This window comes from Miscanthus floridulus, chromosome 8 (genome assembly GCF_019320115.1).
Source record: "Miscanthus floridulus cultivar M001 chromosome 8, ASM1932011v1, whole genome shotgun sequence".
In the NCBI taxonomy this organism is placed as follows: Eukaryota; Viridiplantae; Streptophyta; class Magnoliopsida; order Poales; family Poaceae; genus Miscanthus; species Miscanthus floridulus.
In genome coordinates, this window is record NC_089587.1 from 83,541,671 (window position 1) to 83,555,911 (window position 14,241).

The following is a 14,241-nucleotide window of genomic DNA, read 5'->3' on the forward strand; positions in this document are numbered from 1 at the left end:
AGGGGGACAATGCAGTAGCAGCGCCTGATGGGAGCGTTTGGAAGAAAAAAATTGGTTTTCTAGAAACTACCTTACTGGCCATTTCTGAGTGTACGCCACTATCTTGATCCCATGCACATCACTAAAAACGTGTGTGCTAACACTCTTAACACCTTGATGGACACCGAGGGGACATCGAAGGATTCACTAGCCACACGCCTGGACATGCAACACTTGGGAATCAGGAAGGAGCTGCATCCTGTGGAGCTAGAGAATGGCTAGTTCAAACTTCTGGTTGCGTCATGGACATTGAAGAAGGAAAAAAAGCGTGCGCTTATGTCTTTCTTCAAAGAACTCAAAGTCTCGATGGGCTACTGTGCGAACCCGAAGAGGCTAGTGAACATGAGAGAACTCAAGTTCAACTATGGCCCTATGAAGGCCCATGGCTGTCATGTAATTATGACTCAGCTGCTCCCTGTTGCCCTGCGTGGTATCCTCCCCCCAAAGGTTCACGCCCCAATCATAAAGCTTTGCTTGTTCTTCAACGCAATCTCAAAAAAGGTCATTGATGTGTCCATGCTAGAGCAGCTGCAGCAGGACATAGCCAAAACTCTCATTAGGCTTAAGATGCATTTCCTGCCGACTTACTTTGATATCTCATTGCATCTGCTCATTCATCTTGTTGACCAAATTAGAGCCCTTGGCCCAATGTACCTACATCAGATGTTCCCTTTCGAAAGATTGATAAAAGTTTTTAGGAGGTATGTTAGGAACAAATTCAGGCTAGAAGGGGGCATGGTTAAAGGATGGTCAATGGAGAAGGCCATTGAGTTCACATATTATCTGGACATCAAAAGGGTTGGAGTTCTAGAATCTCGTCACGAGGGAAGACTATGTGGCAAAGGAACGATTGTTGAGAAATCTGTTATAGTAGACGACCCTATTTCTTTCAGATAGGCATAGTTCACTATTCTCCAGCAAGCCGAGGGTGTGATGCCATACATTGACGAGCACAGGCAATCGCTACAAACTCTGTATCTGAGCAGGTCACAGGCTTGGCTGGATAAAAAACATAAGGAGAAATTTGTCAACTGGTTGCGATGTTGCTTGCGTGGAATAAAGTTGGGTAATCAACTGGATGTCTTAGCCAAGGGACCTTCAAGTACATATCTTAAGTACCAAGGGTATGGGATCAATGGATTCATATTTTACACAAAAAAGCAAGATGGAAAGAGCACATACCAAAATTGTGGTGTTCGTTTTGGTGCTCACGATGAAAACGGCAATGTGCAGACGACATACTATGGTTTCATAGAAGAGATATGGGAGCTAGCCTACGGTCCATTGAAGGCAGCTCTTTTTCACTGCCAGTGGGTCCGGCTTGAGGAAATCAACACTGACAGCGAAGGGTCCACTACCGTTGATCTCACTAAGACCGCATACAGAGATGACCCCTTCGTCCTTGCAAGAGATGTTATGCAAGTCTTCTATGCAAGGGACAACAAGACAAAAGGAAGGCTAAAAGTAGTCCTAGAAGGAAAAAGAAAGATTGTTGGTGTTGATGGAGTGACAGACGAAGAAGACTACATGGCTATCAGGAAATGCCTCCATTCGGGGGCGAACGTACCCCTACCTATCCTTCAAAAGGGTGATGAACCTACTTACGTACGGCTTGACCACAATGAGGCCCTCATTGTTGATGCACGTAAAGATAGTTAGATTATTGTTAACTATGTAATCATTATGCACATAACCGTGAAGGATGTTTGATCCTGATGAAACTCTCATCTCCTCTCTCCTCGTTAATACTCTGCCGACTCAGCAAATATGCCGACGTATCATAGCAATTAATGAGAATGAAAGTTATTTAAAACTACCATTGAGACTAACCTTATTACTATTCAAACACTCGATTAGACATCGAACGTAACATTTCTAAACTTTACTATTTGAATTTAAACACTAGCTAAATATAAATATAAATATATATGTCTAGACTTCCCATAGAAGGACATTGGGGTGACCATTCTCTTCCGAGCTACTACTAGTAGTGAGGGATCCACAGCTCCTCGGCACCACTGGTCCCAAACCAGTTTGTAGTCCCTACTCGCAATACTCGAAGGAGCCCAGCCCACAGTAGGCATTGAGCAAAGGTGTAGTAGCTCCAACCTTCATTGATCATTGATGTATGTGCTCCTGGAGATGTGAATGGGAATACCTGTGGCTTGTGTGTTGACTATTGAGTGATCCATTTACTTGATGCATGTACTATTCTAGTCTCCAGATCAAGACAAGATGAAGAGGAACACTAAGAAGGCCACGGAGAAAGAAGGTGCACAGAGAAAATTCATTTAATAATTTATAAAATTGAAACAAAAATTTTGGGTCGCCTGGGACTCGAACACGGGTCTTGGGGGCTAAGTTGAGGTGTCCTAACCGTTGAGCTAGTAAGAGCTCGAAAGAAAATGAAAAGTTATCATACTTAACACCAAACTGCTATATTTCCAAAAAAACTGCTACACCACATCACTGCCGGTTTGGGGAATGAACCGGCAGTGATGTACCCTCATCACTGTCAGTTTATAATGAGAACCGACAGTGATGAGCTATTTCCCAAATTAATTAAATAATTTATAAAATTGAACAAAAAATTTTTGGGCAGCCTGGGACTCGAACATGGGTCTTAGGGGCTAGGTTGAGGGGTCTTAACCGTTGAGCCAGTCGAAGGAGTTCGAAAGAAAATGAAAAGTTGTCCTACTTAACACCTAACTACTACATTTTTCAAAAAAAACTACTACACCAAATCACTGTTGGTTTTGGTTTTAAAACCGGCAGTGATAGCTTCTATCATAGTCAGTAGCTCAAACCGACATAGAAGGCTCCATTCACTGTCGGTTTTTAAACGAAAACCGACAGTGATGTGTAGATGCTCCTCACATGCCAACAGTGCTCCCACGGACAACAACAGTTGGAACACTGCTCCCACCTACCCCGACAACTTTAGTTTAGAAATAAAAATGTACTACGACTGCTAGCCCCTTTAAAATGGCCCTTAGCCAGGATCTAGCCTCTTCATGCATGTTGGTTTCAGCCAGGTCTTATCAGCCATGATACAATATTTTCCTCTCACAACAAACCACATATATCGTTATGCATCGTAGTCCACCAAAATGGTGCACACAAGAGGTACTAGAAGAATGCTACTGAAGATAGAGCAACGCCGAAGATTGGAGATGCCACAAGGTTCACAGAGCCATCCACTGCGGTGCGCATCTGGAAAAAGGCTATGTACAGACAAGGCAGATTCATTGATGCCACCTTGTCATCTCCAACCGGTATAGCTCATAGACCACCTCGGTGCTGCTGTTTGACCCTAGTTGTGGTGCTAAAAGAATGCTACTGAGGTGGTTAAATTATAATGTGTTGATACACATTCATTGTAACATTGACCTGTATGCAAATAGGTCTTTGTTATCGTATAGTGTAAGGTCTTTGTTATCGTATATGTAATTTATTTCTCATATTTTTATCATTTTTTGATGTGTTTCATTACTATCTAAATAAATATATCATTGTTGTTAAAACATTCCCACTATACTATCTAAATAAATATATCCTTTACATATATGCACCTTCACTGTCGGTTCTACTTACAAACCGGCAGTGATATTAACTTTCACTATCGGTTCTACTTAAAAACCAGCAGTGATGTCCATGCCCCCTATATAAAATAAACCGCTGGCCACATACATCGATCCCACCCACCTACAAACTGTCACACTCTCACTTCTCAAGAAATCCACTCTCTCTCTCTCTACGTGATTTGGTCATGGCTCCTGCATTTTTCAATGATATTGATATGTTGTCTTCTCCAATATTCTATCTATATTTATATTCATGTTTCTTTGCATTCTACATTTATATATATTCTTATTCCTTGCATTCGATCTATATTTAATTATGTTGTCACATTTTACTTGGAAGAATTTTTGTGCATATATTTTATGTTCATATTTTATCGATCAGGTGGTATGAACAACGGACCTCCACCACGATAAGAACCAGGTTTCCACCCTGGCAATGAGCCATTCGCTCCTAATATGGTCATTCCACGGTTCTCTGTTCTAGCTATTGTATGAAATATTTTCCAACATCTTTTGTTTTTTTATGCTAACAAATAAGTGTAATTAGTTTAATATCATTGTTGCATACATATATGTCGCAGACTATATCCCCAATAGATTGGCTGCGAACAACACTTAGCTGGTTCTCTATCTTGGACATCGTCGAGAACAGGGCATCTAATGCAAGTGGTCGGCTATGGACGTGTGAACTCAGTTTTTTCATCCCTTTGAGGGGTGCAAATCATCAGAACCATATCCATGAGATAGGAAGATAGAGCCCGGACATGATAAGTGCCCAATTCAGTGCCATGCGCCTCTATTTAGAGGCACTTCGACGTGTTTGCTATGATGTGCTTGATTTCTCACACTTCAAGGCACTTGCTTTGAATGCTGGTGATATCCCCGTCCCGCAAGCAAGCGAATGGTTTTCGAGCTACAACCGTGCGGATGTGGTAAAATGGTCATATATACCTGAGTCATAGTTATTTGTTGTTTATTATTGTAATAACATTCTCTATTTTTTTTTCTTTTTCTCCACATGCAGATTGCGCTCCAGGACCTTACCTATGCTGCATGTGGCTTGTGGGCCATTCTAGACCAAGCTACGGAGCAACTCGGGTACGATTGGGACTTCTGCAATGGTTACCTCGGCCAGCTCACTGTAGAAGGACGCCAGTACTACATAAAGATTACTAATAGGGGCAGTGGTCGTTCAATAGGTTAGATCTATGGCCGACCATTCTTTCGGTATTGTGAGGCACAAGAGAGTGCACTCATACGGGTATTGGACTTCATCGATATAAGCGAATACATAATCCGTGACATCAATTACCATATATGGCTACAGAGGCATGTTAGTGTGCGTGGCCCGATCAAACCCGGCAGTGATTCCGATAGTAATTAATGTTTATTATGTTGTTTTCAAGGTCGTAGTTTAATTGGGTTCAAATTTTAATTTGTACGACTTTGTGTGTTTAATTATTATCATGCATGTAATTCGTGTAACATTTGTTGGGCAAAAAGAAATATACATTCTGGGGTCGTATTTATCTCAAACTTTTTCTTAGGCTTGCATGTGCCACGTGTGAAGGAAACACCAAGTTTGGGATTTTCGGAGATGGTTTGCTACTTTTTGAGGTTTAATTGAATTTCTGCCCGACGACACTATTTAATTATAGGTTGAACTGAATCTACCCACAAAAAGATCCAAAATGGTGTCAAACTTTTACATAGGCTCTAATGTGCCCTAGGGATAAGAATTTTGTGGAGGTGGATGAAAAAATCAATTGGGTCCAAGATGAAATTCACCCTCTTTTGTCTAATTTGGCATAGAGAAAAATATAATAAATAAAAAAATGATCAGAAAAACCTCAAATCCTGTGTGGGGTCTTAATTTGGGTGTACAAACTTGCAAAAAAAATTCAAGCCATTTTGACATAGGCGGAGTATACATGCTTCACAGAGGTACATGTGCCTTTTCATCGAACCATGACTATACACATAGGTTATCAAGGTTTCTGTGGTTCATAGGCATTCCGATATCGTATTCATCTCAAACTTTTTCTTAGGCTTGCACGTGCCACGTGTGAAGGAAACACCAAGTTTGGGATTTTCCAGAGATGGTTTGCTACTTTATGAGGTTTAATTGAATTTCTGCGTGACAACACCGTTTAATTATAGGTTGAACTGAGTCTACCCACAAAAAGATCCAGAATGGTGCCAAACTTTTACATAGGCTCTAATGTGGCATAGGGATAAGAATTTTGTGGAGGTGGATGAAAAAATCTATTGGGTCCAAGATAAAATTCACCATCTTTTGTCTCATTTGGCACTGAGAAAATTATAATAAAAAAATGATAAAAAAAACCTCAAATCCTGTGTGGGGTCTTAATTTGGGTCAACATGCTTGCCAAAAAAAATTTAAGCCATTTCGACATAGGCGGAGTATACATGCTTCATAGAGGTACATGTGCCTTTTCATCGAACCATGACTATACACATAGGTTATCAAAGTTTCTATGGTTCATAGGCATTCCGATATTGCATTCATCTCAAACTTTTTCTTAGGATTGCACGTGCCACGTGTGAAGGAAACACCAAGTTTGGGATTTTTCAGAGATGGTTTGCTACTTTTTGAGGTTTAATTGAATTTCCGCGCGATGACACCGTTTAATTATAGGTTGAACTGAGTCTACCCACGAAAAGATCTAGAATGGTGTCAAACTTTTACACATGCTCTAACGTACCCTAGGGATAAGAATTTTGTAGAGGTGGATGACAAAATCTATTGGGTCCAAGATGAAATTCACCCTCTTTTGTCTCATTTGGCATAGAGAAAAATATAATAAATAAATAAAAATGATCAGAAAAACCTCAGATCCTGTGTGGGGTCTTAATTTGGGTGTACATGCTTGCCAAAAAAAATTCAAGCAATTTCGACATAGACAGAGTATACATGCATCACAGAGATACATGTGCCTTTTCATCAAACCATGACTATACACATAGGTTATCAAGGTTTCTATGATTCATAGGCATTTCGATGTCGTATTCGTCTCAAACTTTTTCTTAGGCTTGCACGTGCCATGTGTGAAGGAAACACCAAGTTTGGGATTTTCCGAAGATGGTTTGCTACTTTCTGAGGTTTAATTGAATTTCCGCGCGATGACACCGTTTAATTATAGGTTGAACTGAGTCTACCCACGAAAAGATCCAGAATGGTGCCAAACTTTTACAAAGGCTCTAATGTGCCCTAGGGATAAGAATTTTGTGGAGGTGGATTACAAAATCTATTGGGTCCAAGATGAAATTCAACCTCTTTTGTCTCATTTGGCATAGAGAAAAATATAATAAAAAAAGATCAGCAAAACCTCAGATCCTGTGTGGGGTCTTAATTTGGGTGTACATGCTTCCCAAAAAAATTCAAGCCATTTCGACATAGGCAGAGTATACATGCGTCACAGAGATACATGTGCCTTTTCATCGAACCATGACTATACACATAGGTTATCTAGGTTTCTGTGGTTCATAGGCATTCTGATGTTGTATTCGTCTTAAACTTTTTCTTAGGCTTGCACATGCCACGTGTGAAGGAAACACCAAGTTTGGGATTTTCCGAAGATGGTTGCTACTCTTTGAGGTTTAATTGAATTTCCGCGCGACGACACCGTTTAATTATAGGTTGAACTGAGTCTACCCACAAAAAAATCTGGAATGGTGCCAAACTTTTACACAAGCTCTAATGTGCCCTAGGGATCAGAATTTTGTGGAGGTGGATGACAAAATCTATTGGGTCCAAGATGAAATTCACCCTCTTTTGTCTCATTCGGCACAGAGAAAAATATAATAAATAAAAAATGATAAAAAAACCCTCAGATCCTGTGTGGGGTCTAAATTTGGGTGTACAAGCTTGCCAAAAAAATTTCAAGCCATTTCGACATAGGAATACATATGCTTCTATTTATTTAGTATATAAAAAAAAACATAGTACAATGCTACATTTTTCAAAAAAAAAGTGCTACACAACATCACTACCAGTTTGGGGAATGAACCGACAGCAATATACCCTCATCACTGTCAGTTTATAATGCGAACCGACAGTGATGAGCTATTTCCCAAATTAATTAAATAATTTATAAAACTGAACAAAAAAATATGGGCCGCCTGGGACTCTAACATGGGTCTCGAGGGCTAGGTTGAGGGGTGTTAACCGTTGAGCCAGTCGAAGGAGTTAAAAAAAAAGAAAAGTTATCCTGCTTAACACCTAACTGCTAAATCACATCACTGCCGATTTGGAGAATGAGCCGGTAGTGATGTACACCCATCACTGTCAGTTTGGGAAGTGACCCAACAGTGATGTACCCCCATCACTATCGGTTTCGACTTACAACCAGTAATGATAAGATACTGGTATAAAAGAGGCGCGGGTTGAAATTATCCAAATTCATTTCAACCCTACGCCAACCCCTCCCCCCGCGCCACCAGAGCACCACTCCACGGTGGAGCACCGCCCCACACTATCCACCGCCCCATGCTAGAGCACCACCCCATGACAGAACACTGCCCCACGCTGTCCACCACCCCAAGCCAGAGCACCGCGCCATCCGTGCCCTCGTTCATCGTCCACGACGCCGCCCATGCCCCTCCTCCTTCCCGGTGAGTGTGTTCAGAAGCACTCCCACCGTCGAGGCCTTTAGGAGTGCGTGGATAGCTGCTTTCCCTCCCCCACGGTGAGTGCGTGGCTCACTGCCCGCTGTGTGTTTGATGAAATGCCCCATGGTGTTAGCGCCTCATAGTAGTGCTTCTCCCTCCTAGTTCCTACCTTCACAGTAGCACCTCATTGTAGCTTGCAGAAGAAGTCGGTTCCTCACCTGACAAATCATAGAAACACATATGGAGCTATACGTTGTGGCTTAGCATGCATTTTCTCAAGAGCACGGGATGAGTAAAGTGACCGAGTCACAAGATGGCATAACATGAAGTGGTTGGGACAAGAAGAAAGTGACAAATATACACTGTGTTAGGAAAAATTAGTTCTAATACATCCACTCCTATGTGTATTATAGTTTTTTAAGATAGTTAATAGTGTATGCCCACATTGATGATGCTATTAGGGTATGTTTGTTTGTTCAGGCAAGAATCCCAGGCATCCAATTTTAAATGTCTAGGACTAGATTAAGCTGTCTGGCTAGGGCTCAGACGCCTTGTGACTTCGGAGAGCATTTGCTGGTTTTTTATGAGCTTTCTAGCATCCTTACTAAGATTGTCTTTTTAGCAGATTTTAGATGATTACTGATGATGATGTATTGTGTGATCTTGATACATCACTATAGCTACGTATTTGATGTTCAAGTACAAATTTGTGTGCTCTCGCCTCTCTGTCAGTCAGGAGAAGAAATGATACATTTCAATGGCACAGATATGCACTAGCATCCCAAAAATGCATCTAGTTGATTTTTTAATTTCCTAGAAGATGTGGTTTTCTATTATTTGTTCATCAACCCTTTTATAGCAAAAGCCCCATTGACATACCTACAAATAATTTTCATTAGAGAAGTGGTATCCATAGCCTCATGTTTCATGTAGATTTCGATATAACAGTGTGTGGATTACCAATGCATCAATGAGAGTTTTTTTAGATACTAATGGCAATGTAAAACATACATAGATAGGTGACACCTGAATAAGTGGATTTTATTAAGATATGACTATATAAGTCAATTTCAGCTTCCTCCAAAATTCATAAACCAATTGGTATAATATTACTATTGGGAGCAATGAAGAATTTGGTTATTCATCTTGCACATGAGCAATACCGACAATGTATTGCCGAACAATGTTCTTACTCTTAAGCTTCCCTAGTTCAATGAGTTACTATTACCACTTACCACATGTCTAATTTACCTAAATGTATAGGCAACCATGGCATGGTATATAGTGCATGTTGGTCACATGCCTGGAATTTATCAAACCTGGGAAGATTGCTAATCGCTACCCTGGTAATTTGCACAAAAAATACAGCATAAAAACTAAAGCTTTGAGGGCCTACTATAGTCATCCGGCCTACCTTACAAACCATGGGCAACCGGCTTACTATGGTCCAATGAATGCAAACCATGGCCATCCGCTGGCACTAGAGATTGAAGAGAAGCCACCTGCCGGAGATGTGAAGATTAGGAGAATTGCTCCTTGGTCTTGGAAAGATGTCATGCTTTTATTTATGGCTATGGTCATTGCTTTTCTTATTTGGAAGTTGATGTAGGCTTAGTTTCGTAGAACAGTAGGTGGACTTTGTTGTATGTGGTCAATCAAACAATGAATTTGTTCTAGGTGAACATATGCTATTATTTGACTTTGTTGTATGTGGACTTATTATTAGACTTTGCATTAAACATATTATATATATATATATGTATATATATATATGAACATATGCTATTAGTAGTTGTCTGTAGCCAAAACTAACCACGATCGTGTCACAGCCATGACTCAACGTCGCCTGTTACCCCATCGCCGAAGAACAGATCGGCAACAAGAAGCGACTGATATTGCTGGGACAGGAGAGCCACATGATCCGACAAACGGTGATGGTGTCAATCAGGACGGTGGGAACAAGCAGCCATGGACCCCGTCCGGCCTGCTCGATCTAGGTCAAAATGACCAAGATGGCCAGGTAACTTGGTATCATGTGACTATGTAGCCACACACGCTAATCAATTGAGAGGGTCATAGCTTATTTAGTGTCTCTAGCAGGAGCCTCCGCCGGCCGAGGAGCCAGAGGGTTTGGGTAGCAGGAAGGCCAGATCCAAGCAAGGCGTGTTAAAGATTCTTGTTGGTAGGAATGCACACTAGCACATTACTGAGTTCAATGAATTCGGGGATCCACTCTCACCGCCTATAGCTTTGACCAAATACAAGACTATCCTCGGGTTACTTGTTAGGGACTTCATCCTGATTAGGTACAGAAAGTGGATTGGGAAAGATGATGACCCATGGAGGGTTCCTGAAAGTGAGAAGGATTACATATGGAATGTCAAGATCCCAGAGTATTTTACTTTCCTAATGGAGTATGACAGAGAGTTAGTCAAGAAAAAAGCAAAAGAAATCATGGGGACATGCTTCAAGAATTTCAAGGGGACATTGTATAAGAATTTTGTCCTCTAAAATAAAGAGCCAGATTTTGATGGTGTACAGTTTAGCAAGCAGAAGGACTTCTGGCAGGATTTCAAGGAATATAGGTTATCCGAGGAGTACTTAGAACTGAGCAGGAAGAATAAGGAGAACTCATAGAAAGCGATAAATCCTCATCATCTTGGCTCTCGTGGCTACGCCAAAAAGATACTAGAATTTGAAGCAGAACTTTAAAAGATGGACCGCCTTGCTGAGGAAGGTGTTCAGGTTGAGACTGCCCATTAGGAGCCCAGATCCATAATATACTATATGGGGAGGAATGTACGGCATGCCGAGGATGGGAGCTTTAGATCTACAAATCAACCCATGAGCGAACTCATCTAGAGGATCTCCCAGGTAATTGAGGAGGTGAGGCAAGGGACTCGCACTTCTAATAGGGAGAAATACGTGCTCACCCAAGCACTCAGAACCAAGGAGCACCGTGGTCCCACTAGAGGAACTGGTGTTGTTCCTTGGAAACTAGCGTTCCCCTAAGAATCTAACACTTACTGAAGCCACTCGAGGGGTAGAGCGGAACATGAGGCAGAGTATTTGAGGCGACTAAAAGAGATGGAAGACAGAATGGAAGCACGGATTGAGGCGACTATTGAAGCACGAGTCGAGCAAATTTTGCTATCCAAGGGCTCAGGAGTACCACAAAACCCTACTCCTACTACCTTTAGCCCACAGTTTAGGGGTCACAGCAGCTGCGGATTGACCCCGCTTGACAAAGAAGAGACGAATGTGCCTCATCCGGTGGATGGCATCATTGAACCCGTCAATGTAAAGTTGTACATCCGTCAGGAATGGACAAAGGACAAGGTGGCACTTGGTTAGGCCTGGCCTATGGGAGACGGGACAATTAATGGCCGCTCAATTCCAAAGGGGTACGCTCACGTCACCATTGATAGAATACTTGATAAGAAGTATAACAAGATACTCATTGAATACCCCATAGTGGAAGATAGGCCGAAACTTGGTCAAAACAAGGGCTCTCAAGTGGCCTGGTGCAAGCGCTTCATTAAGCTTGACCATCAATTGTCCTCTGATGATGAGGACGACTGTGAGTCTTTGCCCACCCACAATGATCACTCACCATCTCCCAACAAAGATCACTCCCCTCCTCATCCGGAGCCATCACCCCCGAGAAGACAGAGGTCTCCTTCTATTCCTCCTCATCTGACTCCATCTTCATCAGCCCCGAGAAAAGAAACTCCTCCTCCTCCATCAGTGCTAGGAAAATAGAATTCTCGTCGTCATCCTCCTCCACCTCAGCCCAAAACAAGATCAAGGACATCCTCGCAGTCGTAGAAAAGGTCCTTGGATTCAGTCGCTAATGCTCCCAAAGTGGACAAACAAAAAAGAAAAAGACCGTTCAGTGGCAGCATTACCACCTTGATGAAAGAAAAATTTACAGCACACATCTTGAAGGAAGATTGTGTTAGTTTCTTCAATCTCTGTGCCTCACTGCCTTCATTTTTGTTGAAGTCCAAATTCGAAAGGCAAACATAGAATAAATACGCTACAACAAGAGATGAAGAAATACACAATAAAGATTTAAGGAACATATAGAAGTACATCGAAGACAACCTAGGATTAACCATGGAAGAGGCCGCGAACATCTATTATGATGTACAAGGGACAGGAACACCGACAATAAAGTATGAAAGGGGCAATCTTTTGGTTCCCGATCATGAGTATAAAAATTTGACAACATATATGCGCCAGTTACATGAATATTACATGGCTCAAGCAACAAAGACGGACGACTTTGGTTTTGAGGTTATTATCTGTTCGCCACATGTTTTCCATTATCCTAAAAAAGAGAAGTTCGATGTCGAGTTCGAGTTCGAGTGCTTGTTCCAGCTATACCAGAAACGCTCTCTTGATGTTTAAATATTGATGCTATGGACTATGTAAGTACCCTACACGCACGATATTACAATTAACTACTCTCTCAAGACACAAATTGTTAACTTTTGAGCACTTCCCATGATTTTATGTAGGTGTATAGCAAAATTTGGCATTCTAAAAAGCAAATGGGATTACATAGGCTTCTTGGACCCCTTGCGAGTTAATGAGAGGACATATCTAGGCCTCTATGGATGTGACGTGGAAGACCTAAAACAGAGATTGATTGCTGTTTTCGATGAATTCATGATGAAAAACAAAACCCACATACTTTTAGCCTACAACTGCAAGTATATGTTCTCGGCTTTTAATTTTATGCTTCTTTTTTCGTTAAGATTATTTGATAATTAGGATTCTATGATTGCAGCAACCATTTCATCTTAATTTGTGTTAATCTTGCCAAAAATCTTATCGAGGTGTGGGACTCGAAGAAAAAACTATTTCATCATCTAGATGCACTAGTGGCAGTGCTGAATTAGTAAGCGATCCTAATAACATATTATTTTCTAATCACACATACCGCTTTCTAATGTTTATCCCTTTAATGTTGCTTAGTGTCCAAAGAAGACATCGGTGGGACGCAGGTCCCATTCAAGGTTGTTGAAATAGAGGGGAAGTACCTAAAATAGCCGGCGGGAAACAATGTATGCAGGTTTTATGTAATGTGGGCAATGCTTTGCTACATCGGCAGGAAATCGAAAGAAGCCGATAAGTTGGTATATATAATCCCCATTTCATTTATGTCTGTTCATAATTCACCAAAATGATTTACTGTTCCTCTTTGGATATCATCTTTTTTGAACGACAGCGCAAGAAATATAACCACGAAAGGCTGTTAGACATGGAGATCATCGAACTACAATCAGAGCTGGCAAAATTCATCTTAGCCGAGGTATTGGAAAAAGATGGAGTATTTTCCATTGCACAATCCGTGAAGTACAAGGACCAGTATGGCCCAGAGCAGCTCGCCAGATTATTGTAAGAAGTCCGAGAAGCATTGCACAATCTGTGAAGTCCAAGAACATTTCTTTTTTATTTTGAGGGATCGAGATCTAGATAAGAACATTTGAATTGTAACCATAACATTTGTAATGTTTAATATTGATGGACCTATCGTCTACGTAGCGTATATAAAGCGAAACCTGATTTCATGAAAAAATATAAATTAAAATCAATTATAAAACAATAAAATGTGAACGTGACATCACTGCCAGTTATCAGAAAACCGGCGGTGTTGTCGTAAACATCACTGTCGGTTAGCAACAAAACCGGTAGTGATGGCACTGCCATCTCGAGCCACAAACCGGCAGCGTTGGCTTAGCCATCACTGTCGGTTCTTGTCACAAACCGGCAGTGATTCTTACTACAACACTGCCGGTTGAAACACAAACCAACAGTGTTGTTGGAACTGAACTCTACCAGGTGGTCTTATGAACTGGCAGTGTCGATGGAAATGAACACTACCGGTTGTGTAAAGAACCAGCAGTGAAGATGAAGAACATTGCTGGTTTGTAGGAACTGATAGTGATAGCTTACCCTCATCACTGTCGGTATGGTT

At 41.3% G+C, this 14,241-nt stretch overlaps 1 pseudogene; it reads left to right on the forward strand.

Annotated features, from left to right (window-relative positions):
• Window positions 1-14,241, forward strand: part of LOC136469497 (wall-associated receptor kinase-like 10) — a 58,105-nt pseudogene that overhangs the window by 5,056 nt on the left and 38,808 nt on the right.